General features: G+C 44.9%; 67 non-coding genes across 67 annotated transcripts; all 67 read right to left on the bottom strand.

Annotated features, from left to right (window-relative positions):
* Window positions 1-10: 10 nt before the first annotated feature.
* Window positions 11-129, bottom strand: LOC146882725 (5S ribosomal RNA). Its single transcript, XR_014985803.1, has one exon. It is a non-coding gene; the product is annotated as a 5S ribosomal RNA (ribosomal RNA).
* A 216-nt stretch (window positions 130-345) lies between these two features.
* On the bottom strand, window positions 346-464 carry LOC146882726 (5S ribosomal RNA). Its single transcript, XR_014986041.1, has one exon. It is a non-coding gene; the product is annotated as a 5S ribosomal RNA (ribosomal RNA).
* A 215-nt stretch (window positions 465-679) lies between these two features.
* On the bottom strand, window positions 680-798 carry LOC146882727 (5S ribosomal RNA). The gene has a single exon (XR_014985550.1). It is a non-coding gene; the product is annotated as a 5S ribosomal RNA (ribosomal RNA).
* Window positions 799-1016: 218 nt separating this feature from the next.
* Window positions 1017-1135, bottom strand: LOC146882728 (5S ribosomal RNA). Its single transcript, XR_014985804.1, has one exon. It is a non-coding gene; the product is annotated as a 5S ribosomal RNA (ribosomal RNA).
* A 215-nt stretch (window positions 1136-1350) lies between these two features.
* Window positions 1351-1469, bottom strand: LOC146882729 (5S ribosomal RNA). The gene has a single exon (XR_014986053.1). It is a non-coding gene; the product is annotated as a 5S ribosomal RNA (ribosomal RNA).
* A 219-nt stretch (window positions 1470-1688) lies between these two features.
* Window positions 1689-1807, bottom strand: LOC146882730 (5S ribosomal RNA). Its single transcript, XR_014985805.1, has one exon. It is a non-coding gene; the product is annotated as a 5S ribosomal RNA (ribosomal RNA).
* A 214-nt stretch (window positions 1808-2021) lies between these two features.
* Window positions 2022-2140, bottom strand: LOC146882731 (5S ribosomal RNA). Its single transcript, XR_014985806.1, has one exon. It is a non-coding gene; the product is annotated as a 5S ribosomal RNA (ribosomal RNA).
* Window positions 2141-2356: 216 nt separating this feature from the next.
* Window positions 2357-2475, bottom strand: LOC146882732 (5S ribosomal RNA). The gene has a single exon (XR_014986057.1). It is a non-coding gene; the product is annotated as a 5S ribosomal RNA (ribosomal RNA).
* A 215-nt stretch (window positions 2476-2690) lies between these two features.
* LOC146882733 (5S ribosomal RNA) lies at window positions 2691-2809 on the bottom strand. The gene has a single exon (XR_014985807.1). It is a non-coding gene; the product is annotated as a 5S ribosomal RNA (ribosomal RNA).
* A 216-nt stretch (window positions 2810-3025) lies between these two features.
* LOC146882734 (5S ribosomal RNA) lies at window positions 3026-3144 on the bottom strand. Its single transcript, XR_014985859.1, has one exon. It is a non-coding gene; the product is annotated as a 5S ribosomal RNA (ribosomal RNA).
* Window positions 3145-3359: 215 nt separating this feature from the next.
* LOC146882735 (5S ribosomal RNA) lies at window positions 3360-3478 on the bottom strand. The gene has a single exon (XR_014985608.1). It is a non-coding gene; the product is annotated as a 5S ribosomal RNA (ribosomal RNA).
* Window positions 3479-3695: 217 nt separating this feature from the next.
* LOC146882736 (5S ribosomal RNA) lies at window positions 3696-3814 on the bottom strand. The gene has a single exon (XR_014986054.1). It is a non-coding gene; the product is annotated as a 5S ribosomal RNA (ribosomal RNA).
* A 215-nt stretch (window positions 3815-4029) lies between these two features.
* On the bottom strand, window positions 4030-4148 carry LOC146882737 (5S ribosomal RNA). Its single transcript, XR_014985808.1, has one exon. It is a non-coding gene; the product is annotated as a 5S ribosomal RNA (ribosomal RNA).
* Window positions 4149-4363: 215 nt separating this feature from the next.
* Window positions 4364-4482, bottom strand: LOC146882738 (5S ribosomal RNA). The gene has a single exon (XR_014985809.1). It is a non-coding gene; the product is annotated as a 5S ribosomal RNA (ribosomal RNA).
* Window positions 4483-4697: 215 nt separating this feature from the next.
* Window positions 4698-4816, bottom strand: LOC146882739 (5S ribosomal RNA). Its single transcript, XR_014985651.1, has one exon. It is a non-coding gene; the product is annotated as a 5S ribosomal RNA (ribosomal RNA).
* A 216-nt stretch (window positions 4817-5032) lies between these two features.
* Window positions 5033-5151, bottom strand: LOC146882740 (5S ribosomal RNA). The gene has a single exon (XR_014985894.1). It is a non-coding gene; the product is annotated as a 5S ribosomal RNA (ribosomal RNA).
* Window positions 5152-5366: 215 nt separating this feature from the next.
* Window positions 5367-5485, bottom strand: LOC146882741 (5S ribosomal RNA). The gene has a single exon (XR_014985611.1). It is a non-coding gene; the product is annotated as a 5S ribosomal RNA (ribosomal RNA).
* A 216-nt stretch (window positions 5486-5701) lies between these two features.
* On the bottom strand, window positions 5702-5820 carry LOC146882742 (5S ribosomal RNA). The gene has a single exon (XR_014985657.1). It is a non-coding gene; the product is annotated as a 5S ribosomal RNA (ribosomal RNA).
* A 216-nt stretch (window positions 5821-6036) lies between these two features.
* LOC146882743 (5S ribosomal RNA) lies at window positions 6037-6155 on the bottom strand. The gene has a single exon (XR_014986071.1). It is a non-coding gene; the product is annotated as a 5S ribosomal RNA (ribosomal RNA).
* Window positions 6156-6372: 217 nt separating this feature from the next.
* Window positions 6373-6491, bottom strand: LOC146882744 (5S ribosomal RNA). Its single transcript, XR_014985865.1, has one exon. It is a non-coding gene; the product is annotated as a 5S ribosomal RNA (ribosomal RNA).
* A 217-nt stretch (window positions 6492-6708) lies between these two features.
* LOC146882745 (5S ribosomal RNA) lies at window positions 6709-6827 on the bottom strand. The gene has a single exon (XR_014985866.1). It is a non-coding gene; the product is annotated as a 5S ribosomal RNA (ribosomal RNA).
* A 216-nt stretch (window positions 6828-7043) lies between these two features.
* On the bottom strand, window positions 7044-7162 carry LOC146882746 (5S ribosomal RNA). Its single transcript, XR_014985895.1, has one exon. It is a non-coding gene; the product is annotated as a 5S ribosomal RNA (ribosomal RNA).
* A 215-nt stretch (window positions 7163-7377) lies between these two features.
* Window positions 7378-7496, bottom strand: LOC146882747 (5S ribosomal RNA). The gene has a single exon (XR_014986047.1). It is a non-coding gene; the product is annotated as a 5S ribosomal RNA (ribosomal RNA).
* Window positions 7497-7711: 215 nt separating this feature from the next.
* On the bottom strand, window positions 7712-7830 carry LOC146882748 (5S ribosomal RNA). Its single transcript, XR_014986027.1, has one exon. It is a non-coding gene; the product is annotated as a 5S ribosomal RNA (ribosomal RNA).
* A 215-nt stretch (window positions 7831-8045) lies between these two features.
* LOC146882749 (5S ribosomal RNA) lies at window positions 8046-8164 on the bottom strand. The gene has a single exon (XR_014985867.1). It is a non-coding gene; the product is annotated as a 5S ribosomal RNA (ribosomal RNA).
* A 217-nt stretch (window positions 8165-8381) lies between these two features.
* Window positions 8382-8500, bottom strand: LOC146882750 (5S ribosomal RNA). Its single transcript, XR_014985565.1, has one exon. It is a non-coding gene; the product is annotated as a 5S ribosomal RNA (ribosomal RNA).
* Window positions 8501-8715: 215 nt separating this feature from the next.
* Window positions 8716-8834, bottom strand: LOC146882751 (5S ribosomal RNA). Its single transcript, XR_014985896.1, has one exon. It is a non-coding gene; the product is annotated as a 5S ribosomal RNA (ribosomal RNA).
* Window positions 8835-9049: 215 nt separating this feature from the next.
* LOC146882752 (5S ribosomal RNA) lies at window positions 9050-9168 on the bottom strand. The gene has a single exon (XR_014985810.1). It is a non-coding gene; the product is annotated as a 5S ribosomal RNA (ribosomal RNA).
* A 215-nt stretch (window positions 9169-9383) lies between these two features.
* LOC146882753 (5S ribosomal RNA) lies at window positions 9384-9502 on the bottom strand. The gene has a single exon (XR_014985811.1). It is a non-coding gene; the product is annotated as a 5S ribosomal RNA (ribosomal RNA).
* A 215-nt stretch (window positions 9503-9717) lies between these two features.
* On the bottom strand, window positions 9718-9836 carry LOC146882754 (5S ribosomal RNA). The gene has a single exon (XR_014985897.1). It is a non-coding gene; the product is annotated as a 5S ribosomal RNA (ribosomal RNA).
* A 216-nt stretch (window positions 9837-10052) lies between these two features.
* On the bottom strand, window positions 10053-10171 carry LOC146882755 (5S ribosomal RNA). Its single transcript, XR_014986028.1, has one exon. It is a non-coding gene; the product is annotated as a 5S ribosomal RNA (ribosomal RNA).
* Window positions 10172-10386: 215 nt separating this feature from the next.
* Window positions 10387-10505, bottom strand: LOC146882756 (5S ribosomal RNA). The gene has a single exon (XR_014985898.1). It is a non-coding gene; the product is annotated as a 5S ribosomal RNA (ribosomal RNA).
* A 216-nt stretch (window positions 10506-10721) lies between these two features.
* Window positions 10722-10840, bottom strand: LOC146882757 (5S ribosomal RNA). The gene has a single exon (XR_014985899.1). It is a non-coding gene; the product is annotated as a 5S ribosomal RNA (ribosomal RNA).
* Window positions 10841-11056: 216 nt separating this feature from the next.
* On the bottom strand, window positions 11057-11175 carry LOC146882758 (5S ribosomal RNA). The gene has a single exon (XR_014985900.1). It is a non-coding gene; the product is annotated as a 5S ribosomal RNA (ribosomal RNA).
* A 216-nt stretch (window positions 11176-11391) lies between these two features.
* Window positions 11392-11510, bottom strand: LOC146882759 (5S ribosomal RNA). The gene has a single exon (XR_014985901.1). It is a non-coding gene; the product is annotated as a 5S ribosomal RNA (ribosomal RNA).
* Window positions 11511-11725: 215 nt separating this feature from the next.
* Window positions 11726-11844, bottom strand: LOC146882760 (5S ribosomal RNA). The gene has a single exon (XR_014985613.1). It is a non-coding gene; the product is annotated as a 5S ribosomal RNA (ribosomal RNA).
* A 215-nt stretch (window positions 11845-12059) lies between these two features.
* On the bottom strand, window positions 12060-12178 carry LOC146882761 (5S ribosomal RNA). The gene has a single exon (XR_014985642.1). It is a non-coding gene; the product is annotated as a 5S ribosomal RNA (ribosomal RNA).
* A 215-nt stretch (window positions 12179-12393) lies between these two features.
* Window positions 12394-12512, bottom strand: LOC146882762 (5S ribosomal RNA). Its single transcript, XR_014985902.1, has one exon. It is a non-coding gene; the product is annotated as a 5S ribosomal RNA (ribosomal RNA).
* Window positions 12513-12728: 216 nt separating this feature from the next.
* LOC146882763 (5S ribosomal RNA) lies at window positions 12729-12847 on the bottom strand. The gene has a single exon (XR_014985566.1). It is a non-coding gene; the product is annotated as a 5S ribosomal RNA (ribosomal RNA).
* Window positions 12848-13062: 215 nt separating this feature from the next.
* On the bottom strand, window positions 13063-13181 carry LOC146882764 (5S ribosomal RNA). Its single transcript, XR_014985487.1, has one exon. It is a non-coding gene; the product is annotated as a 5S ribosomal RNA (ribosomal RNA).
* Window positions 13182-13396: 215 nt separating this feature from the next.
* LOC146882765 (5S ribosomal RNA) lies at window positions 13397-13515 on the bottom strand. Its single transcript, XR_014985903.1, has one exon. It is a non-coding gene; the product is annotated as a 5S ribosomal RNA (ribosomal RNA).
* A 215-nt stretch (window positions 13516-13730) lies between these two features.
* On the bottom strand, window positions 13731-13849 carry LOC146882766 (5S ribosomal RNA). The gene has a single exon (XR_014985567.1). It is a non-coding gene; the product is annotated as a 5S ribosomal RNA (ribosomal RNA).
* Window positions 13850-14064: 215 nt separating this feature from the next.
* Window positions 14065-14183, bottom strand: LOC146882767 (5S ribosomal RNA). The gene has a single exon (XR_014985904.1). It is a non-coding gene; the product is annotated as a 5S ribosomal RNA (ribosomal RNA).
* A 215-nt stretch (window positions 14184-14398) lies between these two features.
* Window positions 14399-14517, bottom strand: LOC146882768 (5S ribosomal RNA). Its single transcript, XR_014985643.1, has one exon. It is a non-coding gene; the product is annotated as a 5S ribosomal RNA (ribosomal RNA).
* Window positions 14518-14732: 215 nt separating this feature from the next.
* LOC146882769 (5S ribosomal RNA) lies at window positions 14733-14851 on the bottom strand. Its single transcript, XR_014985905.1, has one exon. It is a non-coding gene; the product is annotated as a 5S ribosomal RNA (ribosomal RNA).
* Window positions 14852-15067: 216 nt separating this feature from the next.
* LOC146882770 (5S ribosomal RNA) lies at window positions 15068-15186 on the bottom strand. The gene has a single exon (XR_014985568.1). It is a non-coding gene; the product is annotated as a 5S ribosomal RNA (ribosomal RNA).
* Window positions 15187-15401: 215 nt separating this feature from the next.
* On the bottom strand, window positions 15402-15520 carry LOC146882771 (5S ribosomal RNA). The gene has a single exon (XR_014985906.1). It is a non-coding gene; the product is annotated as a 5S ribosomal RNA (ribosomal RNA).
* A 216-nt stretch (window positions 15521-15736) lies between these two features.
* Window positions 15737-15855, bottom strand: LOC146882772 (5S ribosomal RNA). Its single transcript, XR_014985907.1, has one exon. It is a non-coding gene; the product is annotated as a 5S ribosomal RNA (ribosomal RNA).
* A 215-nt stretch (window positions 15856-16070) lies between these two features.
* Window positions 16071-16189, bottom strand: LOC146882773 (5S ribosomal RNA). Its single transcript, XR_014986029.1, has one exon. It is a non-coding gene; the product is annotated as a 5S ribosomal RNA (ribosomal RNA).
* A 215-nt stretch (window positions 16190-16404) lies between these two features.
* On the bottom strand, window positions 16405-16523 carry LOC146882774 (5S ribosomal RNA). The gene has a single exon (XR_014985908.1). It is a non-coding gene; the product is annotated as a 5S ribosomal RNA (ribosomal RNA).
* A 216-nt stretch (window positions 16524-16739) lies between these two features.
* Window positions 16740-16858, bottom strand: LOC146882775 (5S ribosomal RNA). Its single transcript, XR_014985629.1, has one exon. It is a non-coding gene; the product is annotated as a 5S ribosomal RNA (ribosomal RNA).
* Window positions 16859-17073: 215 nt separating this feature from the next.
* On the bottom strand, window positions 17074-17192 carry LOC146882776 (5S ribosomal RNA). Its single transcript, XR_014985909.1, has one exon. It is a non-coding gene; the product is annotated as a 5S ribosomal RNA (ribosomal RNA).
* Window positions 17193-17407: 215 nt separating this feature from the next.
* Window positions 17408-17526, bottom strand: LOC146882777 (5S ribosomal RNA). Its single transcript, XR_014985868.1, has one exon. It is a non-coding gene; the product is annotated as a 5S ribosomal RNA (ribosomal RNA).
* Window positions 17527-17741: 215 nt separating this feature from the next.
* Window positions 17742-17860, bottom strand: LOC146882778 (5S ribosomal RNA). The gene has a single exon (XR_014985644.1). It is a non-coding gene; the product is annotated as a 5S ribosomal RNA (ribosomal RNA).
* A 216-nt stretch (window positions 17861-18076) lies between these two features.
* LOC146882779 (5S ribosomal RNA) lies at window positions 18077-18195 on the bottom strand. Its single transcript, XR_014985910.1, has one exon. It is a non-coding gene; the product is annotated as a 5S ribosomal RNA (ribosomal RNA).
* A 216-nt stretch (window positions 18196-18411) lies between these two features.
* On the bottom strand, window positions 18412-18530 carry LOC146882780 (5S ribosomal RNA). The gene has a single exon (XR_014985569.1). It is a non-coding gene; the product is annotated as a 5S ribosomal RNA (ribosomal RNA).
* Window positions 18531-18745: 215 nt separating this feature from the next.
* LOC146882781 (5S ribosomal RNA) lies at window positions 18746-18864 on the bottom strand. The gene has a single exon (XR_014985911.1). It is a non-coding gene; the product is annotated as a 5S ribosomal RNA (ribosomal RNA).
* A 215-nt stretch (window positions 18865-19079) lies between these two features.
* Window positions 19080-19198, bottom strand: LOC146882782 (5S ribosomal RNA). The gene has a single exon (XR_014985812.1). It is a non-coding gene; the product is annotated as a 5S ribosomal RNA (ribosomal RNA).
* A 215-nt stretch (window positions 19199-19413) lies between these two features.
* On the bottom strand, window positions 19414-19532 carry LOC146882783 (5S ribosomal RNA). The gene has a single exon (XR_014985645.1). It is a non-coding gene; the product is annotated as a 5S ribosomal RNA (ribosomal RNA).
* Window positions 19533-19747: 215 nt separating this feature from the next.
* Window positions 19748-19866, bottom strand: LOC146882784 (5S ribosomal RNA). Its single transcript, XR_014985912.1, has one exon. It is a non-coding gene; the product is annotated as a 5S ribosomal RNA (ribosomal RNA).
* A 216-nt stretch (window positions 19867-20082) lies between these two features.
* LOC146882785 (5S ribosomal RNA) lies at window positions 20083-20201 on the bottom strand. Its single transcript, XR_014985570.1, has one exon. It is a non-coding gene; the product is annotated as a 5S ribosomal RNA (ribosomal RNA).
* A 215-nt stretch (window positions 20202-20416) lies between these two features.
* On the bottom strand, window positions 20417-20535 carry LOC146882786 (5S ribosomal RNA). Its single transcript, XR_014985913.1, has one exon. It is a non-coding gene; the product is annotated as a 5S ribosomal RNA (ribosomal RNA).
* A 215-nt stretch (window positions 20536-20750) lies between these two features.
* Window positions 20751-20869, bottom strand: LOC146882787 (5S ribosomal RNA). Its single transcript, XR_014985914.1, has one exon. It is a non-coding gene; the product is annotated as a 5S ribosomal RNA (ribosomal RNA).
* Window positions 20870-21084: 215 nt separating this feature from the next.
* LOC146882788 (5S ribosomal RNA) lies at window positions 21085-21203 on the bottom strand. The gene has a single exon (XR_014985488.1). It is a non-coding gene; the product is annotated as a 5S ribosomal RNA (ribosomal RNA).
* Window positions 21204-21418: 215 nt separating this feature from the next.
* LOC146882789 (5S ribosomal RNA) lies at window positions 21419-21537 on the bottom strand. Its single transcript, XR_014986026.1, has one exon. It is a non-coding gene; the product is annotated as a 5S ribosomal RNA (ribosomal RNA).
* Window positions 21538-21753: 216 nt separating this feature from the next.
* LOC146882790 (5S ribosomal RNA) lies at window positions 21754-21872 on the bottom strand. The gene has a single exon (XR_014985571.1). It is a non-coding gene; the product is annotated as a 5S ribosomal RNA (ribosomal RNA).
* Window positions 21873-22087: 215 nt separating this feature from the next.
* LOC146882791 (5S ribosomal RNA) lies at window positions 22088-22206 on the bottom strand. Its single transcript, XR_014986031.1, has one exon. It is a non-coding gene; the product is annotated as a 5S ribosomal RNA (ribosomal RNA).
* Window positions 22207-22267: the final 61 nt, after the last annotated feature.

Genomic DNA, 22267 nt, shown 5'->3' on the forward strand with positions numbered 1-22267 from the left:
ACGTAAAAAAGAGGTGCAACACGAGGACTTCCCAGGAGGTCACCCATCCTAGTACTACTCTCGCCCAAGCACGCTTAACTGCGGAGTTCTGATGGGATCCGGTGCATTAGTGCTGGTATGATCGCACCTGTCAAGTATTGCACGATCAATGTATATATGGGTTTCGCATTGGGCCTAAGTTTGAAAACTTGGTGAGGCGCGGGGCCCGGGGACGTGAAGTGGGTTGTTTGTGTCCGAATAAATTTTGGTAACAGTAGTTTGAGTCATTTAGGTGGTACTATTGGATTTAATTGCAAAAAACGGTGATGAAAATGGCGTAAAAAAAAAAGAAAAAAACGTAAAAAAGAGGTGCAACACGAGGACTTCCCAGGAGGTCACCCATCCTAGTACTACTCTCGCCCAAGCACGCTTAACTGCGGAGTTCTGATGGGATCCGGTGCATTAGTGCTGGTATGATCGCACATGTCAAGTATTGCACGATCAATGTATATATGGGTTTCGCATTGGGCCTAAGTTTGAAAACTTGGTGAGGCGCGGGGCCCGGGGACGTGAAGTGGGTTGTTTGTGTCCGAATAAATTTTGGTAACAGTAGTTTGAGTCATTTAGGTGGTACTATTGGATTTAATTGCAAAAAACGGTGATGAAAATGGCGTAAAAAAAAAGAAAAAAACGTAAAAAAGAGGTGCAACACGAGGACTTCCCAGGAGGTCACCCATCCTAGTACTACTCTCGCCCAAGCACGCTTAACTGCGGAGTTTTGATGGGATCCGGTGCATTAGTGCTGGTATGATCGCACCTGTCAAGTATTGCACGATCAATGTATATATGGGTTTCGCATTGGGCCTAAGTTTGAAAACTTGGTGAGGCGCGGGGCCCGGGGACGTGAAGTGGGTTGTTTGTGTCCGAATAAATTTTGGTAACAGTAGTTTGAGTCATTTAGGTGGTACTATTGGATTTAATTGCAAAAAACGGTGATGAAAATGGCGTAAAAAAAAAAAAGAAAAAAACGTAAAAAAGAGGTGCAACACGAGGACTTCCCAGGAGGTCACCCATCCTAGTACTACTCTCGCCCAAGCACGCTTAACTGCGGAGTTCTGATGGGATCCGGTGCATTAGTGCTGGTATGATCGCACCTGTCAAGTATTGCACGATCAATGTATATATGGGTTTCGCATTGGGCCTAAGTTTGAAAACTTGGTGAGGCGCGGGGCCCGGGGACGTGAAGTGGGTTGTTTGTGTCCGAATAAATTTTGGTAACAGTAGTTTGAGTCATTTAGGTGGTACTATTGGATTTAATTGCAAAAAACGGTGATGAAAATGGCGTAAAAAAAAAGAAAAAAACGTAAAAAAGAGTTGCAACACGAGGACTTCCCAGGAGGTCACCCATCCTAGTACTACTCTCGCCCAAGCACGCTTAACTGCGGAGTTCTGATGGGATCCGGTGCATTAGTGCTGGTATGATCGCACCTGTCAAGTATTGCACGATCAATGTATATATGGGTTTCGCATTGGGCCTAAGTTTGAAAACTTGGTGAGGCGCGGGGCCCGGGGACGTGAAGTGGGTTGTTTGTGTCCGAATAAATTTTGGTAACAGTAGTTTGAGTCATTTAGGTGGTACTATTGGATTTAATTGCAAAAAACGGTGATGAAAATGGCGTAAAAAAAAAAAAAGAAAAAAACGTAAAAAAGAGGTGCAACACGAGGACTTCCCAGGAGGTCACCCATCCTAGTACTACTCTCGCCCAAGCACGCTTAACTGCGGAGTTCTGATGGGATCCGGTGCATTAGTGCTGGTATGATCGCACCTGTCAAGTATTGCACGATCAATGTATATATGGGTTTCGCATTGGGCCTAAGTTTGAAAACTTGGTGAGGCGCGGGGCCCGGGGACGTGAAGTGGGTTGTTTGTGTCCGAATAAATTTTGGTAACAGTAGTTTGAGTCATTTAGGTGGTACTAGTGGATTTAATTGCAAAAAACGGTGATGAAAATGGCGTAAAAAAAAGAAAAAAACGTAAAAAAGAGGTGCAACACGAGGACTTCCCAGGAGGTCACCCATCCTAGTACTACTCTCGCCCAAGCACGCTTAACTGCGGAGTTCTGATGGGATCCGGTGCATTAGTGCTGGTATGATCGCACCTGTCAAGTATTGCACGATCAATGTATATATGGGTTTCGCATTGGGCCTAAGTTTGAAAACTTGGTGAGGCGCGGGGCCCGGGGACGTGAAGTGGGTTGTTTGTGTCCGAATAAATTTTGGTAACAGTAGTTTGAGTCATTTAGGTGGTACTATTGGATTTAATTGCAAAAAACGGTGATGAAAATGGCGTAAAAAAAAAAGAAAAAAACGTAAAAAAGAGGTGCAACACGAGGACTTCCCAGGAGGTCACCCATCCTAGTACTACTCTCGCCCAAGCACGCTTAACTGCGGAGTTCTGATGGGATCCGATGCATTAGTGCTGGTATGATCGCACCTGTCAAGTATTGCACGATCAATGTATATATGGGTTTCGCATTGGGCCTAAGTTTGAAAACTTGGTGAGGCGCGGGGCCCGGGGACGTGAAGTGGGTTGTTTGTGTCCGAATAAATTTTGGTAACAGTAGTTTGAGTCATTTAGGTGGTACTATTGGATTTAATTGCAAAAAACGGTGATGAAAATGGCGTAAAAAAAAAGAAAAAAACGTAAAAAAGAGGTGCAACACGAGGACTTCCCAGGAGGTCACCCATCCTAGTACTACTCTCGCCCAAGCACGCTTAACTGCGGAGTTCTGATGGGATCCGGTGCATTAGTGCTGGTATGATCGCACCTGTCAAGTATTGCACGATCAATGTATATATGGGTTTCGCATTGGGCCTAAGTTTGAAAACTTGGTGAGGCGCGGGGCCCGGGGACGTGAAGTGGGTTGTTTGTGTCCGAATAAATTTTGGTAACAGTAGTTTGAGTCATTTAGGTGGTACTATTGGATTTAATTGCAAAAAACGGTGATGAAAATGGCGTAAAAAAAAAAGAAAAAAACGTAAAAAAGAGGTGCAACACGAGGACTTCCCAGAAGGTCACCCATCCTAGTACTACTCTCGCCCAAGCACGCTTAACTGCGGAGTTCTGATGGGATCCGGTGCATTAGTGCTGGTATGATCGCACCTGTCAAGTATTGCACGATCAATGTATATATGGGTTTCGCATTGGGCCTAAGTTTGAAAACTTGGTGAGGCGCGGGGCCCGGGGACGTGAAGTGGGTTGTTTGTGTCCGAATAAATTTTGGTAACAGTAGTTTGAGTCATTTAGGTGGTACTATTGGATTTAATTGCAAAAAACGGTGATGAAAATGGCGTAAAAAAAAAGAAAAAAACGTAAAAAAGAGGTGCAACACGAGGACTTCCCAGGAGGTCACCCATCCTAGTACTACTCTCGCCCAAGCACGCTTAGCTGCGTAGTTCTGATGGGATCCGGTGCATTAGTGCTGGTATGATCGCACCTGTCAAGTATTGCACGATCAATGTATATATGGGTTTCGCATTGGGCCTAAGTTTGAAAACTTGGTGAGGCGCGGGGCCCGGGGACGTGAAGTGGGTTGTTTGTGTCCGAATAAATTTTGGTAACAGTAGTTTGAGTCATTTAGGTGGTACTATTGGATTTAATTGCAAAAAACGGTGATGAAAATGGCGTAAAAAAAAAAAGAAAAAAACGTAAAAAAGAGGTGCAACACGAGGACTTCCTAGGAGGTCACCCATCCTAGTACTACTCTCGCCCAAGCACGCTTAACTGCGGAGTTCTGATGGGATCCGGTGCATTAGTGCTGGTATGATCGCACCTGTCAAGTATTGCACGATCAATGTATATATGGGTTTCGCATTGGGCCTAAGTTTGAAAACTTGGTGAGGCGCGGGGCCCGGGGACGTGAAGTGGGTTGTTTGTGTCCGAATAAATTTTGGTAACAGTAGTTTGAGTCATTTAGGTGGTACTATTGGATTTAATTGCAAAAAACGGTGATGAAAATGGCGTAAAAAAAAAGAAAAAAACGTAAAAAAGAGGTGCAACACGAGGACTTCCCAGGAGGTCACCCATCCTAGTACTACTCTCGCCCAAGCACGCTTAACTGCGGAGTTCTGATGGGATCCGGTGCATTAGTGCTGGTATGATCGCACCTGTCAAGTATTGCACGATCAATGTATATATGGGTTTCGCATTGGGCCTAAGTTTGAAAACTTGGTGAGGCGCGGGGCCCGGGGACGTGAAGTGGGTTGTTTGTGTCCGAATAAATTTTGGTAACAGTAGTTTGAGTCATTTAGGTGGTACTATTGGATTTAATTGCAAAAAACGGTGATGAAAATGGCGTAAAAAAAAAGAAAAAAACGTAAAAAAGAGGTGCAACACGAGGACTTCCCAGGAGGTCACCCATCCTAGTACTACTCTCGCCCAAGCACGCTTAACTGCGGAGTTCTGATGGGATCCGGTGCATTAGTGCTGGTATGATCGCACCTGTCAAGTATTGCACGATCAATGTATATATGGGTTTCGCATTGGGCCTAAGTTTGAAAACTTGGTGAGGCGCGGGGCCCGGGGACGTGAAGTGGGTTGTTTGTGTCCGAATAAATTTTGGTAACAGTAGTTTGAGTCATTTAGGTGGTACTATTGGATTTAATTGCAAAAAACGGTGATGAAAATGGCGTAAAAAAAAAGAAAAAAACGTAAAAAAGAGGTGCAACACGAGGACTTCCCAGGAGGTCATCCATCCTAGTACTACTCTCGCCCAAGCACGCTTAACTGCGGAGTTTTGATGGGATCCGGTGGATTAGTGCTGGTATGATCGCACCTGTCAAGTATTGCACGATCAATGTATATATGGGTTTCGCATTGGGCCTAAGTTTGAAAACTTGGTGAGGCGCGGGGCCCGGGGACGTGAAGTGGGTTGTTTGTGTCCGAATAAATTTTGGTAACAGTAGTTTGAGTCATTTAGGTGGTACTATTGGATTTAATTGCAAAAAACGGTGATGAAAATGGCGTAAAAAAAAAAGAAAAAAACGTAAAAAAGAGGTGCAACACGAGGACTTCCCAGGAGGTCACCCATCCTAGTACTACTCTCGCCCAAGCACGCTTGACTGCGGAGTTCTGATGGGATCCGGTGCATTAGTGCTGGTATGATCGCACCTGTCAAGTATTGCACGATCAATGTATATATGGGTTTCGCATTGGGCCTAAGTTTGAAAACTTGGTGAGGCGCGGGGCCCGGGGACGTGAAGTGGGTTGTTTGTGTCCGAATAAATTTTGGTAACAGTAGTTTGAGTCATTTAGGTGGTACTATTGGATTTAATTGCAAAAAACGGTGATGAAAATGGCGTAAAAAAAAAGAAAAAAACGTAAAAAAGATGTGCAACACGAGGACTTCCCAGGAGGTCACCCATCCTAGTACTACTCTCGCCCAAGCACGCTTAACTGCGGAGTTCTGATGGGGTCCGGTGCGTTAGTGCTGGTATGATCGCACCTGTCAAGTATTGCACGATCAATGTATATATGGGTTTCGCATTGGGCCTAAGTTTGAAAACTTGGTGAGGCGCGGGGCCCGGGGACGTGAAGTGGGTTGTTTGTGTCCGAATAAATTTTGGTAACAGTAGTTTGAGTCATTTAGGTGGTACTATTGGATTTAATTGCAAAAAACGGTGATGAAAATGGCGTAAAAAAAAAAGAAAAAAACGTAAAAAAGAGGTGCAACACGAGGACTTCCTAGGAGGTCACCCATCCTAGTACTACTCTCGCCCAAGCACGCTTCACTGGGGAGTTCTGATGGGATCCGGTGCATTAGTGCCGGTATGATCGCACCTGTCAAGTATTGCACGATCAATGTATATATGGGTTTCGCATTGGGCCTAAGTTTGAAAACTTGGTGAGGCGCGGGGCCCGGGGACGTGAAGTGGGTTGTTTGTGTCCGAATAAATTTTGGTAACAGTAGTTTGAGTCATTTAGGTGGTACTATTGGATTTAATTGCAAAAAACGGTGATGAAAATGGCGTAAAAAAAAAAGAAAAAAACGTAAAAAAGAGGTGCAACACGAGGACTTCCCAGGAGGTCACCCATCCTAGTACTACTCTCGCCCAAGCAAGCTTAACTGCGGAGTTCTGATGGGATCCGGTGCATTAGTGCTGGTATGATCGCACCTGTCAAGTATTGCACGATCAATGTATATATGGGTTTCGCATTGGGCCTAAGTTTGAAAACTTGGTGAGGCGCGGGGCCCGGGGACGTGAAGTGGGTTGTTTGTGTCCGAATAAATTTTGGTAACAGTAGTTTGAGTCATTTAGGTGGTACTATTGGATTTAATTGCAAAAAACGGTGATGAAAATGGCGTAAAAAAAAAAAGAAAAAAACGTAAAAAAGAGGTGCAACACGAGGACTTCCCAGGAGGTCACCCATCCTAGTACTACTCTCGCCCAAGCACGCTTCACTGCGGAGTTCTGATGGGATCCGGTGCATTAGTGCTGGTATGATCGCACCTGTCAAGTATTGCACGATCAATGTATATATGGGTTTCGCATTGGGCCTAAGTTTGAAAACTTGGTGAGGCGCGGGGCCCGGGGACGTGAAGTGGGTTGTTTGTGTCCGAATAAATTTTGGTAACAGTAGTTTGAGTCATTTAGGTGGTACTATTGGATTTAATTGCAAAAAACGGTGATGAAAATGGCGTAAAAAAAAAAAGAAAAAAACGTAAAAAAGAGGTGCAACACGAGGACTTCCCAGGAGGTCACCCATCCTAGTACTACTCTCGCCCAAGCACGCTTCACTGCGGAGTTCTGATGGGATCCGGTGCATTAGTGCTGGTATGATCGCACCTGTCAAGTATTGCACGATCAATGTATATATGGGTTTCGCATTGGGCCTAAGTTTGAAAACTTGGTGAGGCGCGGGGCCCGGGGACGTGAAGTGGGTTGTTTGTGTCCGAATAAATTTTGGTAACAGTAGTTTGAGTCATTTAGGTGGTACTATTGGATTTAATTGCAAAAAACGGTGATGAAAATGGCGTAAAAAAAAAAGAAAAAAACGTAAAAAAGAGGTGCAACACGAGGACTTCCCAGGAGGTCACCCATCCTAGTACTACTCTCGCCCAAGCACGCTTGACTGCGGAGTTCTGATGGGATCCGGTGCATTAGTGCTGGTATGATCGCACCTGTCAAGTATTGCACGATCAATGTATATATGGGTTTCGCATTGGGCCTAAGTTTGAAAACTTGGTGAGGCGCGGGGCCCGGGGACGTGAAGTGGGTTGTTTGTGTCCGAATAAATTTTGGTAACAGTAGTTTGAGTCATTTAGGTGGTACTATTGGATTTAATTGCAAAAAACGGTGATGAAAATGGCGTAAAAAAAAAGAAAAAAACGTAAAAAAGATGTGCAACACGAGGACTTCCCAGGAGGTCACCCATCCTAGTACTACTCTCGCCCAAGCACGCTTAACTGCGGAGTTCTGATGGGATCCGGTGCATTAGTGCTGGTATGATCGCACCTGTCAAGTATTGCACGATCAATGTATATATGGGTTTCGCATTGGGCCTAAGTTTGAAAACTTGGTGAGGCGCGGGGCCCGGGGACGTGAAGTGGGTTGTTTGTGTCCGAATAAATTTTGGTAACAGTAGTTTGAGTCATTTAGGTGGTACTATTGGATTTAATTGCAAAAAACGGTGATGAAAATGGCGTAAAAAAAAAGAAAAAAACGTAAAAAAGAGGTGCAACACGAGGACTTCCCAGGAGGTCACCCATCCTAGTACTACTCTCGCCCAAGCACGCTTAACTGCGGAGTTCTGATGGGATCCGGTGCATTAGTGCTGGTATGATCGCACCAGTCAAGTATTGCACGATCAATGTATATATGGGTTTCGCATTGGGCCTAAGTTTGAAAACTTGGTGAGGCGCGGGGCCCGGGGACGTGAAGTGGGTTGTTTGTGTCCGAATAAATTTTGGTAACAGTAGTTTCAGTCATTTAGGTGGTACTATTGGATTTAATTGCAAAAAACGGTGATGAAAATGGCGTAAAAAAAAAGAAAAAAACGTAAAAAAGAGGTGCAACACGAGGACTTCCCAGGAGGTCACCCATCCTAGTACTACTCTCGCCCAAGCACGCTTCACTGCGGAGTTCTGATGGGATCCGGTGCATTAGTGCTGGTATGATCGCACCTGTCAAGTATTGCACGATCAATGTATATATGGGTTTCGCATTGGGCCTAAGTTTGAAAACTTGGTGAGGCGCGGGGCCCGGGGACGTGAAGTGGGTTGTTTGTGTCCGAATAAATTTTGGTAACAGTAGTTTGAGTCATTTAGGTGGTACTATTGGATTTAATTGCAAAAAACGGTGATGAAAATGGCGTAAAAAAAAAAAGAAAAAAACGTAAAAAAGAGGTGCAACACGAGGACTTCCCAGGAGGTCACCCATCCTAGTACTACTCTCGCCAAGGCACGCTTAACTGCGGAGTTCTGATGGGATCCGGTGCATTAGTGCTGGTATGATCGCACCTGTCAAGTATTGCACGATCAATGTATATATGGGTTTCGCATTGGGCCTAAGTTTGAAAACTAGGTGAGGCGCGGGGCCCGGGGACGTGAAGTGGGTTGTTTGTGTCCGAATAAATTTTGGTAACAGTAGTTTGAGTCATTTAGGTGGTACTATTGGATTTAATTGCAAAAAACGGTGATGAAAATGGCGTAAAAAAAAAGAAAAAAACGTAAAAAAGAGGTGCAACACGAGGACTTCCCAGGAGGTCACCCATCCTAGTACTACTCTCGCCCAAGCACGCTTGACTGCGGAGTTCTGATGGGATCCGGTGCATTAGTGCTGGTATGATCGCACCTGTCAAGTATTGCACGATCAATGTATATATGGGTTTCGCATTGGGCCTAAGTTTGAAAACTTGGTGAGGCGCGGGGCCCGGGGACGTGAAGTGGGTTGTTTGTGTCCGAATAAATTTTGGTAACAGTAGTTTGAGTCATTTAGGTGGTACTATTGGATTTAATTGCAAAAAACGGTGATGAAAATGGCGTAAAAAAAAAGAAAAAAACGTAAAAAAGAGGTGCAACACGAGGACTTCCCAGGAGGTCACCCATCCTAGTACTACTCTCGCCCAAGCACGCTTAACTGCGGAGTTCTGATGGGATCCGGTGCATTAGTGCTGGTATGATCGCACCTGTCAAGTATTGCACGATCAATGTATATATGGGTTTCGCATTGGGCCTAAGTTTGAAAACTTGGTGAGGCGCGGGGCCCGGGGACGTGAAGTGGGTTGTTTGTGTCCGAATAAATTTTGGTAATAGTAGTTTGAGTCATTTAGGTGGTACTATTGGATTTAATTGCAAAAAACGGTGATGAAAATGGCGTAAAAAAAAAGAAAAAAACGTAAAAAAGAGGTGCAACACGAGGACTTCCCAGGAGGTCACCCATCCTAGTACTACTCTCGCCCAAGCACGCTTAACTGCGGAGTTCTGATGGGATCCGGTGCATTAGTGCTGGTATGATCGCACCTGTCAAGTATTGCACGATCAATGTATATATGGGTTTCGCATTGGGCCTAAGTTTGAAAACTTGGTGAGGCGCGGGGCCCGGGGACGTGAAGTGGGTTGTTTGTGTCCGAATAAATTTTGGTAACAGTAGTTTGAGTCATTTAGGTGGTACTATTGGATTTAATTGCAAAAAACGGTGATGAAAATGGCGTAAAAAAAAAGAAAAAAACGTAAAAAAGAGGTGCAACACGAGGACTTCCCAGGAGGTCACCCATCCTAGTACTACTCTCGCCCAAGCACGCTTGACTGCGGAGTTCTGATGGGATCCGGTGCATTAGTGCTGGTATGATCGCACCTGTCAAGTATTGCACGATCAATGTATATATGGGTTTCGCATTGGGCCTAAGTTTGAAAACTTGGTGAGGCGCGGGGCCCGGGGACGTGAAGTGGGTTGTTTGTGTCCGAATAAATTTTGGTAACAGTAGTTTGAGTCATTTAGGTGGTACTATTGGATTTAATTGCAAAAAACGGTGATGAAAATGGCGTAAAAAAAAAAGAAAAAAACGTAAAAAAGAGGTGCAACACGAGGACTTCCCAGGAGGTCACCCATCCTAGTACTACTCTCGCCCAAGCACGCTTAACTGCGGAGTTCTGATGGGATCCGGTGCATTAGTGCTGGTATGATCGCACCAGTCAAGTATTGCACGATCAATGTATATATGGGTTTCGCATTGGGCCTAAGTTTGAAAACTTGGTGAGGCGCGGGGCCCGGGGACGTGAAGTGGGTTGTTTGTGTCCGAATAAATTTTGGTAACAGTAGTTTGAGTCATTTAGGTGGTACTATTGGATTTAATTGCAAAAAATGGTGATGAAAATGGCGTAAAAAAAAAGAAAAAAACGTAAAACAGAGGTGCAACACGAGGACTTCCCAGGAGGTCACCCATCCTAGTACTACTCTCGCCCAAGCACGCTTGACTGCGGAGTTCTGATGGGATCCGGTGCATTAGTGCTGGTATGATCGCACCTGTCAAGTATTGCACGATCAATGTATATATGGGTTTCGCATTGGGCCTAAGTTTGAAAACTTGGTGAGGCGCGGGGCCCGGGGACGTGAAGTGGGTTGTTTGTGTCCGAATAAATTTTGGTAACAGTAGTTTGAGTCATTTAGGTGGTACTATTGGATTTAATTGCAAAAAACGGTGATGAAAATGGCGTAAAAAAAAAAGAAAAAAACGTAAAAAAGAGGTGCAACACGAGGACTTCCCAGGAGGTCACCCATCCTAGTACTACTCTCGCCCAAGCACGCTTGACTGCGGAGTTCTGATGGGATCCGGTGCATTAGTGCTGGTATGATCGCACCTGTCAAGTATTGCACGATCAATGTATATATGGGTTTCGCATTGGGCCTAAGTTTGAAAACTTGGTGAGGCGCGGGGCCCGGGGACGTGAAGTGGGTTGTTTGTGTCCGAATAAATTTTGGTAACAGTAGTTTGAGTCATTTAGGTGGTACTATTGGATTTAATTGCAAAAAACGGTGATGAAAATGGCGTAAAAAAAAAAGAAAAAAACGTAAAAAAGAGGTGCAACACGAGGACTTCCCAGGAGGTCACCCATCCTAGTACTACTCTCGCCCAAGCACGCTTGACTGCGGAGTTCTGATGGGATCCGGTGCATTAGTGCTGGTATGATCGCACCTGTCAAGTATTGCACGATCAATGTATATATGGGTTTCGCATTGGGCCTAAGTTTGAAAACTTGGTGAGGCGCGGGGCCCGGGGACGTGAAGTGGGTTGTTTGTGTCCGAATAAATTTTGGTAACAGTAGTTTGAGTCATTTAGGTGGTACTATTGGATTTAATTGCAAAAAACGGTGATGAAAATGGCGTAAAAAAAAAAGAAAAAAACGTAAAAAAGAGGTGCAACACGAGGACTTCCCAGGAGGTCACCCATCCTAGTACTACTCTCGCCCAAGCACGCTTGACTGCGGAGTTCTGATGGGATCCGGTGCATTAGTGCTGGTATGATCGCACCTGTCAAGTATTGCACGATCAATGTATATATGGGTTTCGCATTGGGCCTAAGTTTGAAAACTTGGTGAGGCGCGGGGCCCGGGGACGTGAAGTGGGTTGTTTGTGTCCGAATAAATTTTGGTAACAGTAGTTTGAGTCATTTAGGTGGTACTATTGGATTTAATTGCAAAAAACGGTGATGAAAATGGCGTAAAAAAAAAGAAAAAAACGTAAAAAAGATGTGCAACACGAGGACTTCCCAGGAGGTCACCCATCCTAGTACTACTCTCGCCCAAGCACGCTTAACTGTGGAGTTCTGATGGGATCCGGTGCATTAGTGCTGGTATGATCGCACCTGTCAAGTATTGCACGATCAATGTATATATGGGTTTCGCATTGGGCCTAAGTTTGAAAACTTGGTGAGGCGCGGGGCCCGGGGACGTGAAGTGGGTTGTTTGTGTCCGAATAAATTTTGGTAACAGTAGTTTGAGTCATTTAGGTGGTACTATTGGATTTAATTGCAAAAAACGGAGATGAAAATGGCGTAAAAAAAAAGAAAAAAACGTAAAAAAGAGGTGCAACACGAGGACTTCCCAGGAGGTCACCCATCCTAGTACTACTCTCGCCAAGGCACGCTTAACTGCGGAGTTCTGATGGGATCCGGTGCATTAGTGCTGGTATGATCGCACCAGTCAAGTATTGCACGATCAATGTATATATGGGTTTCGCATTGGGCCTAAGTTTGAAAACTTGGTGAGGCGCGGGGCCCGGGGACGTGAAGTGGGTTGTTTGTGTCCGAATAAATTTTGGTAACAGTAGTTTCAGTCATTTAGGTGGTACTATTGGATTTAATTGCAAAAAACGGTGATGAAAATGGCGTAAAAAAAAAGAAAAAAACGTAAAAAAGAGGTGCAACACGAGGACTTCCCAGGAGGTCACCCATCCTAGTACTACTCTCGCCCAAGCACGCTTGACTGCGGAGTTCTGATGGGATCCGGTGCATTAGTGCTGGTATGATCGCACCTGTCAAGTATTGCACGATCAATGTATATATGGGTTTCGCATTGGGCCTAAGTTTGAAAACTTGGTGAGGCGCGGGGCCCGGGGACGTGAAGTGGGTTGTTTGTGTCCGAATAAATTTTGGTAACAGTAGTTTGAGTCATTTAGGTGGTACTATTGGATTTAATTGCAAAAAACGGTGATGAAAATGGCGTAAAAAAAAAAGAAAAAAACGTAAAAAAGAGGTGCAACACGAGGACTTCCCAGGAGGTCACCCATCCTAGTACTACTCTCGCCAAGGCACGCTTAACTGCGGAGTTCTGATGGGATCCGGTGCATTAGTGCTGGTATGATCGCACCTGTCAAGTATTGCACGATCAATGTATATATGGGTTTCGCATTGGGCCTAAGTTTGAAAACTTGGTGAGGCGCGGGGCCCGGGGACGTGAAGTGGGTTGTTTGTGTCCGAATAAATTTTGGTAACAGTAGTTTGAGTCATTTAGGTGGTACTATTGGATTTAATTGCAAAAAACGGTGATGAAAATGGCGTAAAAAAAAAGAAAAAAACGTAAAAAGGATGTGCAACACGAGGACTTCCCAGGAGGTCACCCATCCTAGTACTACTCTCGCCCAAGCACGCTTCACTGCGGAGTTCTGATGGGATCCGGTGCATTAGTGCTGGTATGATCGCACCTGTCAAGTATTGCACGATCAATGTATATATGGGTTTCGCATTGGGCCTAAGTTTGAAAACTTGGTGAGGCGCGGGGCCCGGGGACGTGAAGTGGGTTGTTTGTGTCCGAATAAATTTTGGTAACAGTAGTTTGAGTCATTTAGGTGGTACTATTGGATTTAATTGCAAAAAACGGTGATGAAAATGGCGTAAAAAAAAAGAAAAAAACGTAAAAAAGAGGTGCAACACGAGGACTTCCCAGGAGGTCACCCATCCTAGTACTACTCTCGCCCAAGCACGCTTGACTGCGGAGTTCTGATGGGATCCGGTGCATTAGTGCTGGTATGATCGCACCTGTCAAGTATTGCACGATCAATGTATATATGGGTTTCGCATTGGGCCTAAGTTTGAAAACTTGGTGAGGCGCGGGGCCCGGGGACGTGAAGTGGGTTGTTTGTGTCCGAATAAATTTTGGTAACAGTAGTTTGAGTCATTTAGGTGGTACTATTGGATTTAATTGCAAAAAACGGTGATGAAAATGGCGTAAAAAAAAAGAAAAAAACGTAAAAAAGAGGTGCAACACGAGGACTTCCCAGGAGGTCACCCATCCTAGTACTACTCTCGCCAAGGCACGCTTAACTGCGGAGTTCTGATGGGATCCGGTGCATTAGTGCTGGTATGATCGCACCTGTCAAGTATTGCACGATCAATGTATATATGGGTTTCGCATTGGGCCTAAGTTTGAAAACTTGGTGAGGCGCGGGGCCCGGGGACGTGAAGTGGGTTGTTTGTGTCCGAATAAATTTTGGTAACAGTAGTTTGAGTCATTTAGGTGGTACTATTGGATTTAATTGCAAAAAACGGTGATGAAAATGGCGTAAAAAAAAAGAAAAAAACGTAAAAAAGAGGTGCAACACGAGGACTTCCCAGGAGGTCACCCATCCTAGTACTACTCTCGCCCAAGCACGCTTGACTGCGGAGTTCTGATGGGATCCGGTGCATTAGTGCTGGTATGATCGCACCTGTCAAGTATTGCACGATCAATGTATATATGGGTTTCGCATTGGGCCTAAGTTTGAAAACTTGGTGAGGCGCGGGGCCCGGGGACGTGAAGTGGGTTGTTTGTGTCCGAATAAATTTTGGTAACAGTAGTTTGAGTCATTTAGGTGGTACTATTGGATTTAATTGCAAAAAACGGTGATGAAAATGGCGTAAAAAAAAAGAAAAAAACGTAAAAAAGAGGTGCAACACGAGGACTTCCCAGGAGGTCACCCATCCTAGTACTACTCTCGCCCAAGCACGCTTGACTGCGTAGTTCTGATGGGATCCGGTGCATTAGTGCTGGTATGATCGCACCTGTCAAGTATTGCACGATCAATGTATATATGGGTTTCGCATTGGGCCTAAGTTTGAAAACTTGGTGAGGCGCGGGGCCCGGGGACGTGAAGTGGGTTGTTTGTGTCCGAATAAATTTTGGTAACAGTAGTTTGAGTCATTTAGGTGGTACTATTGGATTTAATTGCAAAAAACGGTGATGAAAATGGCGTAAAAAAAAAGAAAAAAACGTAAAAAAGAGGTGCAACACGAGGACTTCCCAGGAGGTCACCCATCCTAGTACTACTCTCGCCCAAGCACGCTTGACTGCGGAGTTCTGATGGGATCCGGTGCATTAGTGCTGGTATGATCGCACCTGTCAAGTATTGCACGATCAATGTATATATGGGTTTCGCATTGGGCCTAAGTTTGAAAACTTGGTGAGGCGCGGGGCCCGGGGACGTGAAGTGGGTTGTTTGTGTCCGAATAAATTTTGGTAACAGTAGTTTGAGTCATTTAGGTGGTACTATTGGATTTAATTGCAAAAAACGGTGATGAAAATGGCGTAAAAAAAAAAGAAAAAAACGTAAAAAAGAGGTGCAACACGAGGACTTCCCAGGAGGTCACCCATCCTAGTACTACTCTCGCCAAGGCACGCTTAACTGCGGAGTTCTGATGGGATCCGGTGCATTAGTGCTGGTATGATCGCACCTGTCAAGTATTGCACGATCAATGTATATATGGGTTTCGCATTGGGCCTAAGTTTGAAAACTTGGTGAGGCGCGGGGCCCGGGGACGTGAAGTGGGTTGTTTGTGTCCGAATAAATTTTGGTAACAGTAGTTTGAGTCATTTAGGTGGTACTATTGGATTTAATTGCAAAAAACGGTGATGAAAATGGCGTAAAAAAAAAGAAAAAAACGTAAAAAAGAGGTGCAACACGAGGACTTCCCAGGAGGTCACCCATCCTAGTACTACTCTCGCCCAAGCACGCTTGACTGCGGAGTTCTGATGGGATCCGGTGCATTAGTGCTGGTATGATCGCACCTGTCAAGTATTGCACGATCAATGTATATATGGGTTTCGCATTGGGCCTAAGTTTGAAAACTTGGTGAGGCGCGGGGCCCGGGGACGTGAAGTGGGTTGTTTGTGTCCGAATAAATTTTGGTAACAGTAGTTTGAGTCATTTAGGTGGTACTATTGGATTTAATTGCAAAAAACGGTGATGAAAATGGCGTAAAAAAAAAAGAAAAAAACGTAAAAAAGAGGTGCAACACGAGGACTTCCCAGGAGGTCACCCATCCTAGTACTACTCTCGCCCAAGCACGCTTGACTGCGGAGTTCTGATGGGATCCGGTGCATTAGTGCTGGTATGATCGCACCTGTCAAGTATTGCACGATCAATGTATATATGGGTTTCGCATTGGGCCTAAGTTTGAAAACTTGGTGAGGCGCGGGGCCCGGGGACGTGAAGTGGGTTGTTTGTGTCCGAATAAATTTTGGTAACAGTAGTTTGAGTCATTTAGGTGGTACTATTGGATTTAATTGCAAAAAACGGAGATGAAAATGGCGTAAAAAAAAAGAAAAAAACGTAAAAAAGAGGTGCAACACGAGGACTTCCCAGGAGGTCACCCATCCTAGTACTACTCTCGCCCAAGCACGCTTAACTGCGGAGTTCTGATGGGATCCGGTGCATTAGTGCTGGTATGATCGCACCAGTCAAGTATTGCACGATCAATGTATATATGGGTTTCGCATTGGGCCTAAGTTTGAAAACTTGGTGAGGCGCGGGGCCCGGGGACGTGAAGTGGGTTGTTTGTGTCCGAATAAATTTTGGTAACAGTAGTTTCAGTCATTTAGGTGGTACTATTGGATTTAATTGCAAAAAACGGTGATGAAAATGGCGTAAAAAAAAAGAAAAAAACGTAAAAAAGAGGTGCAACACGAGGACTTCCCAGGAGGTCACCCATCCTAGTACTACTCTCGCCCAAGCACGCTTGACTGCGGAGTTCTGATGGGATCCGGTGCATTAGTGCTGGTATGATCGCACCTGTCAAGTATTGCACGATCAATGTATATATGGGTTTCGCATTGGGCCTAAGTTTGAAAACTTGGTGAGGCGCGGGGCCCGGGGACGTGAAGTGGGTTGTTTGTGTCCGAATAAATTTTGGTAACAGTAGTTTGAGTCATTTAGGTGGTACTATTGGATTTAATTGCAAAAAACGGTGATGAAAATGGCGTAAAAAAAAAAGAAAAAAACGTAAAAAAGAGGTGCAACACGAGGACTTCCCAGGAGGTCACCCATCCTAGTACTACTCTCGCCAAGGCACGCTTGACTGCGGAGTTCTGATGGGATCCGGTGCATTAGTGCTGGTATGATCGCACCTGTCAAGTATTGCACGATCAATGTATATATGGGTTTCGCATTGGGCCTAAGTTTGAAAACTTGGTGAGGCGCGGGGCCCGGGGACGTGAAGTGGGTTGTTTGTGTCCGAATAAATTTTGGTAACAGTAGTTTGAGTCATTTAGGTGGTACTATTGGATTTAATTACAAAAAACGGTGATGAAAATGGCGTAAAAAAAAAGAAAAAAACGTAAAAAAGAGGTGCAACACGAGGACTTCCCAGGAGGTCACCCATCCTAGTACTACTCTCGCCCAAGCACGCTTGACTGCGGAGTTCTGATGGGATCCGGTGCATTAGTGCTGGTATGATCGCACCTGTCAAGTATTGCACGATCAATGTATATATGGGTTTCGCATTGGGCCTAAGTTTGAAAACTTGGTGAGGCGCGGGGCCCGGGGACGTGAAGTGGGTTGTTTGTGTCCGAATAAATTTTGGTAACAGTAGTTTGAGTCATTTAGGTGGTACTATTGGATTTAATTGCAAAAAACGGTGATGAAAATGGCGTAAAAAAAAAGAAAAAAACGTAAAAAAGAGGTGCAACACGAGGACTTCCCAGGAGGTCACCCATCCTAGTACTACTCTCGCCCAAGCACGCTTCACTGCGGAGTTCTGATGGGATCCGGTGCATTAGTGCTGGTATGATCGCACCTGTCAAGTATTGCACGATCAATGTATATATGGGTTTCGCATTGGGCCTAAGTTTGAAAACTTGGTGAGGCGCGGGGCCCGGGGACGTGAAGTGGGTTGTTTGTGTCCGAATAAATTTTGGTAACAGTAGTTTGAGTCATTTAGGTGGTACTATTGGATTTAATTGCAAAAAACGGTGATGAAAATGGCGTAAAAAAAAAGAAAAAAACGTAAAAAAGAGGTGCAACACGAGGACTTCCCAGGAGGTCACCCATCCTAGTACTACTCTCGCCCAAGCACGCTTGACTGCGTAGTTCTGATGGGATCCGGTGCATTAGTGCTGGTATGATCGCACCTGTCAAGTATTGCACGATCAATGTATATATGGGTTTCGCATTGGGCCTAAGTTTGAAAACTTGGTGAGGCGCGGGGCCCGGGGACGTGAAGTGGGTTGTTTGTGTCCGAATAAATTTTGGTAACAGTAGTTTGAGTCATTTAGGTGGTACTATTGGATTTAATTGCAAAAAACGGTGATGAAAATGGCGTAAAAAAAAAAGAAAAAAACGTAAAAAAGAGGTGCAACACGAGGACTTCCCAGGAGGTCACCCATCCTAGTACTACTCTCGCCCAAGCACGCTTGACTGCGGAGTTCTGATGGGATCCGGTGCATTAGTGCTGGTATGATCGCACCTGTCAAGTATTGCACGATCAATGTATATATGGGTTTCGCATTGGGCCTAAGTTTGAAAACTTGGTGAGGCGCGGGGCCCGGGGACGTGAAGTGGGTTGTTTGTGTCCGAATAAATTTTGGTAACAGTAGTTTGAGTCATTTAGGTGGTACTATTGGATTTAATTGCAAAAAACGGTGATGAAAATGGCGTAAAAAAAAAAGAAAAAAACGTAAAAAAGAGGTGCAACACGAGGACTTCCCAGGAGGTCACCCATCCTAGTACTACTCTCGCCAAGGCACGCTTAACTGCGGAGTTCTGATGGGATCCGGTGCATTAGTGCTGGTATGATCGCACCTGTCAAGTATTGCACGATCAATGTATATATGGGTTTCGCATTGGGCCTAAGTTTGAAAACTTGGTGAGGCGCGGGGCCCGGGGACGTGAAGTGGGTTGTTTGTGTCCGAATAAATTTTGGTAACAGTAGTTTGAGTCATTTAGGTGGTACTATTGGATTTAATTACAAAAAACGGTGATGAAAATGGCGTAAAAAAAAAGAAAAAAACGTAAAAAAGAGGTGCAACACGAGGACTTCCCAGGAGGTCACCCATCCTAGTACTACTCTCGCCCAAGCACGCTTGACTGCGGAGTTCTGATGGGATCCGGTGCATTAGTGCTGGTATGATCGCACCTGTCAAGTATTGCACGATCAATGTATATATGGGTTTCGCATTGGGCCTAAGTTTGAAAACTTGGTGAGGCGCGGGGCCCGGGGACGTGAAGTGGGTTGTTTGTGTCCGAATAAATTTTGGTAACAGTAGTTTGAGTCATTTAGGTGGTACTATTGGATTTAATTGCAAAAAACGGTGATGAAAATGGCGTAAAAAAAAAGAAAAAAACGTAAAAAAGAGGTGCAACACGAGGACTTCCCAGGAGGTCACCCATCCTAGTACTACTCTCGCCCAAGCACGCTTAACTGCGGAGTTCTGATGGGATCCGGTGCATTAGTGCTGGTATGATCGCACCTGTCAAGTATTGCACGATCAATGTATATATGGGTTTCGCATTGGGCCTAAGTTTGAAAACTTGGTGAGGCGCGGGGCCCGGGGACGTGAAGTGGGTTGTTTGTGTCCGAATAAATTTTGGTAACAGTAGTTTGAGTCATTTAGGTGGTACTATTGGATTTAATTGCAAAAAACGGTGATGAAAATGGCGTAAAAAAAAAGAAAAAAACGTAAAAAAGAGGTGCAACACGAGGACTTCCCAGGAGGTCACCCATCCTAGTACTACTCTCGCCCAAGCACGCTTGACTGCGTAGTTCTGATGGGATCCGGTGCATTAGTGCTGGTATGATCGCACCTGTCAAGTATTGCACGATCAATGTATATATGGGTTTCGCATTGGGCCTAAGTTTGAAAACTTGGTGAGGCGCGGGGCCCGGGGACGTGAAGTGGGTTGTTTGTGTCCGAATAAATTTTGGTAACAGTAGTTTGAGTCATTTAGGTGGTACTATTGGATTTAATTGCAAAAAACGGTGATGAAAATGGCGTAAAAAAAAAGAAAAAAACGTAAAAAAGAGGTGCAACACGAGGACTTCCCAGGAGGTCACCCATCCTAGTACTACTCTCGCCCAAGCACGCTTGACTGCGGAGTTCTGATGGGATCCGGTGCATTAGTGCTGGTATGATCGCACCTGTCAAGTATTGCACGATCAATGTATATATGGGTTTCGCATTGGGCCTAAGTTTGAAAACTTGGTGAGGCGCGGGGCCCGGGGACGTGAAGTGGGTTGTTTGTGTCCGAATAAATTTTGGTAACAGTAGTTTGAGTCATTTAGGTGGTACTATTGGATTTAATTACAAAAAACGGTGATGAAAATGGCGTAAAAAAAAAAGAAAAAAACGTAAAAAAGAGGTGCAACACGAGGACTTCCCAGGAGGTCACCCATCCTAGTACTACTCTCGCCAAGGCACGCTTAACTGCGGAGTTCTGATGGGATCCGGTGCATTAGTGCTGGTATGATCGCACCTGTCAAGTATTGCACGATCAATGTATATATGGGTTTCGCATTGGGCCTAAGTTTGAAAACTTGGTGAGGCGCGGGGCCCGGGGACGTGAAGTGGGTTGTTTGTGTCCGAATAAATTTTGGTAACAGTAGTTTGAGTCATTTAGGTGGTACTATTGGATTTAATTGCAAAAAACGGTGATGAAAATGGCGTAAAAAAAAAGAAAAAAACGTAAAAAAGAGGTGCAACACGAGGACTTCCCAGGAGGTCACCCATCCTAGTACTACTCTCGCCCAAGCACGCTTGACTGCGGAGTTCTGATGGGATCCGGTGCATTAGTGCTGGTATGATCGCACCTGTCAAGTATTGCACGATCAATGTATATATGGGTTTCGCATTGGGCCTAAGTTTGAAAACTTGGTGAGGCGCGGGGCCCGGGGACGTGAAGTGGGTTGTTTGTGTCCGAATAAATTTTGGTAACAGTAGTTTGAGTCATTTAGGTGGTACTATTGGATTTAATTGCAAAAAACGGTGATGAAAATGGCGTAAAAAAAAAGAAAAAAACGTAAAAAAGAGGTGCAACACGAGGACTTCCCAGGAGGTCACCCATCCTAGTACTACTCTCGCCCAAGCACGCTTGACTGCGGAGTTCTGATGGGATCCGGTGCATTAGTGCTGGTATGATCGCACCTGTCAAGTATTGCACGATCAATGTATATATGGGTTTCGCATTGGGCCTAAGTTTGAAAACTTGGTGAGGCGCGGGGCCCGGGGACGTGAAGTGGGTTGTTTGTGTCCGAATAAATTTTGGTAACAGTAGTTTGAGTCATTTAGGTGGTACTATTGGATTTAATTGCAAAAAACGGTGATGAAAATGGCGTAAAAAAAAAGAAAAAAACGTAAAAAGGATGTGCAACACGAGGACTTCCCAGGAGGTCACCCATCCTAGTACTACTCTCGCCCAAGCACGCTTCACTGCGGAGTTCTGATGGGATCCGGTGCATTAGTGCTGGTATGATCGCACCTGTCAAGTATTGCACGATCAATGTATATATGGGTTTCGCATTGGGCCTAAGTTTGAAAACTTGGTGAGGCGCGGGGCCCGGGGACGTGAAGTGGGTTGTTTGTGTCCGAATAAATTTTGGTAACAGTAGTTTGAGTCATTTAGGTGGTACTATTGGATTTAATTGCAAAAAACGGTGATGAAAATGGCGTAAAAAAAAAGAAAAAAACGTAAAAAAGAGGTGCAACACGAGGACTTCCCATGAGGTCACCCATCCTAGTACTACTCTCGCCCAAGCACGCTTGACTGCGGAGTTCTGATGGGATCCGGTGCATTAGTGCTGGTATGATCGCACCTGTCAAGTATTGCACGATCAATGTATATATGGGTTTCGCATTGGGCCTAAGTTTGAAAACTTGGTGAGGCGCGGGGCCCGGGGACGTGAAGTGGGTTGTTTGTGTCCGAATAAATTTTGGTAACAGTAGTTTGAGTCATTTAGGTGGTACTATTGGATTTAATTGCAAAAAACGGTGATGAAAATGGCGTAAAAAAAAAAGAAAAAAACGTAAAAAAGAGGTGCAACACGAGGACTTCCCAGGAGGTCACCCATCCTAGTACTACTCTCGCCAAGGCACGCTTAACTGCGGAGTTCTGATGGGATCCGGTGCATTAGTGCTGGTATGATCGCACCTGTCAAGTATTGCACGATCAATGTATATATGGGTTTCGCATTGGGCCTAAGTTTGAAAACTTGGTGAGGCGCGGGGCCCGGGGACGTGAAGTGGGTTGTTTGTGTCCGAATAAATTTTGGTAACAGTAGTTTGAGTCATTTAGGTGGTACTATTGGATTTAATTGCAAAAAACGGTGATGAAAATGGCGTCAAAAAAAAGAAAAAAACGTAAAAAAGAGGTGCAACACGAGGAGTTCCCAGGAGGTCACCCATCCTAGTACTACTCTCGCCCAAGCACGCTTAACTGCAGAGTTCTGATGGGATCCGGTGCATTAGTGCTGGTATGATCGCACCTGTCAAGTATTGCACGATCAATGTATATATGGGTTTCGCATTGGGCCTAAGTTTGAAAACTT

The sequence above is a fragment of the Vigna unguiculata genome, chromosome 10, assembly GCF_037176805.1.
Source record: "Vigna unguiculata cultivar grain cowpea cultivar isolate G323 ecotype 2 chromosome 10, ASM3717680v1, whole genome shotgun sequence".
Classification (NCBI taxonomy): Eukaryota; Viridiplantae; Streptophyta; class Magnoliopsida; order Fabales; family Fabaceae; genus Vigna; species Vigna unguiculata.